This window comes from Amblyomma maculatum, chromosome 9 (genome assembly GCF_055883805.1).
Source record: "Amblyomma maculatum isolate TAMU_Amacu chromosome 9, ASM5588380v1, whole genome shotgun sequence".
Classification (NCBI taxonomy): domain Eukaryota; kingdom Metazoa; phylum Arthropoda; class Arachnida; order Ixodida; family Ixodidae; genus Amblyomma; species Amblyomma maculatum.
The window spans coordinates 125,000,480-125,003,004 of NC_139352.1; positions in this window are offsets into that span (position 1 = coordinate 125,000,480).

Consider the following 2,525-nt stretch of genomic DNA (forward strand, 5'->3'; position numbering starts at 1 on the left):
GTTATCTAGTTTGTTCTGTGCAGCATTGAAATTGAGCGTTGACGAGTATGACGGGCATCCTTTGTCCGACGACCGACGAGCACGTTTGTTGCTATCGCCGCCACCGAGTTGCTTGGTTCTTTTGCGGGCGCAACTCAGCCCGATAAAGAGTTTCTTCAGTGCAATCATCGACACTTCATTTGTGTCGTCGACCTTGTCACCCCTACGTGACATCTGGTGGAGGTGCTGCCTTTGATCCTTCAAGCGAAGACCCGAGCCGTGTTCCTGTCGCCCTGGTAGGCCAGCCTACAGGTCACCGAGCCAGCCGCCGACTTCAAGGCCTACAACCCGAACACGATCTGCTGCCTGACCCCATTCGATCTCGGAAGGCATCGACGCTGACAATGGCCCAGCCTACTACAGCACCAGTTGTTTTCGTACAACCCCGTGAGCCCCCCTGCTTCCACGGACGACCGGATGAAGATGCTGGAGACTGGATGGACCTTTTCGACCATGTGGCAGAATTCAACGGCTGGAATGACGCTGCGAAACTCAGGCAGGTCTACTTTGCTCTTCAAGGACATGCCCGAGTTTGGTTCGAAAATCATAAGGCAGCTATGAAGGATTCAGAGATTTTCAAGGAAGCGTTTTTGACTGCCTTTTCAAGCATCGTCCGAAAGGAAAGAGCCCAGGCCCTCCTTCAGTCAAGACTTCAACTTACTGACGAGCCTGTCCAGGCATACGTTGAGGAGATGAAGAGCCTCTTTCGGCGCGCCGACCCTACGCTAACCGAAGGTGAGATAGTCAAACATTTAATGCGAGGCGTCAAAGAATCGCTTTTTGCAAGTCTTGTCCGAAATCCGCCAAGAACCGTAGCGGAATTTGAAACGGAGGCGTCTACTATCGAGAAGACGTTGGCCACCCGGACGCGCCACTACGAGCGACCACTTCAGCCGGACTGCTTAACCCACTACAACAACGCATCTGCAAGCGGAGAGAAAATTCGGGACCTCATCCGGCAGATCGTGCGAGAGGAGAGGAGCTCCGCCGAATGCTACCATCATCGCAACAACCCCAGGTGGCGACACTCGCGGACGTCGTCCGTGAAGAAGTTCAGCAGGCGCTGGGCGTTCCTAAAGCGACGACTCCGACGGCTCCAGAGCATAAATCAGCAGCGATGGACTATGCAGCTGCATTATGTCGTCCTGCACCCCGACGCGACCTTCCAAGCCCTCGTCGCTACCATCCTGCTTCCGAACGCCGCCCCTTGGTCCCCGCCCGCCAAGCCTACCAACGACCCCCAAGCCCCAGAAAGTGCGACGCCTGGAGGACAGCAAACAACCGACCGCTCTGCTTCCATTGTGGTGAGGCAGGACACATCCTCCGTCACTGCCCGTACAGGCGGATCGGCCTCCGTCGTTTCGCTGTAGACGCCCCACGACCCCGTCCTGGCGAGCGACCACAGGAAATCAACGACTTCCTGCGCAGCGGAGAGCACTCGTCGCCAAGGTGTCTGTCACGCTCCCCATCACCGTACAATGCCCGATTTGCGTCGCCGGGCCGCGGATACGTGCAAGGACGGTCTCCTAGCATCCGTAGGGGGAAACTAAAGGCAGCAACCTTTGGAGGTGAGGTTGCTGAACGGCGAAAAGACGAAAATCCTCCGCCACCGACGACCACTAACGACGACGCAACCATTTCATCGCCGCTCCACACGACGACATCGACGACAACACGACCAGAGTGCAAGCAGACACCGCCTCCCAGCGAAGTAACAAAGGTGTGCCCCGGCCATGACCTGAAGAAACGACGGAGCCGAGATCGGATACTAAGGCCCACGTGCAATGCGAGGACGCGAACAAGTGACCTTGAAGTTGATATCGATGGTCGCAGAGTCACTGCCCTTGTAGACACCGGAGCTGTCTATTCAGTCGTCAGTGGACCGTTAGCCTCTCATCTCAGGAAAGTTACAACCGCTTGGGATGGCCCGCTGATTCGCACCACAGGTGGCAAACTGATTACTCCATCGGGACGATGTTCTGCAAGAATAACCATAAATGGGCGTACTTACCCCACCAGCTTTTTGGTCTTGCAGCCGTGTTCCCGCGACGTGCTTTTAGGCAATGACTTCCTAAATGAAAATAGGGCTATTATCGACCTCCGATCCAAGCTCATCAAGCTCTCTGCAGAGAAAGCCATACCTGCTACGACGACTTCGACGCAACACGTCGCTCTAAACGTCCTCAACGGAGAATTGACCGTGCCGCCCCGATCAAGCGTCGCCGTCACCGTAGGTAGCACAGACATCGAAACCGCTGAAGGCATCGTCGAAGGAAATATCCAATTCCTCTTGGAACGAGGTATCGGCATCGCAAGAGGCATCGCAAAATTCCGGAGAGGACAAGCTCAGGTGCTGGTAACAAACTTCACTGAAGAATACCGGCATCTGAACAAAGGCACGACCATCGCTTTTCTCGACGAATTAGCGGACCTCAAAGACGTATTCGCCCTCCACGACCAACCACTGGAAGACGCACCAACCAATT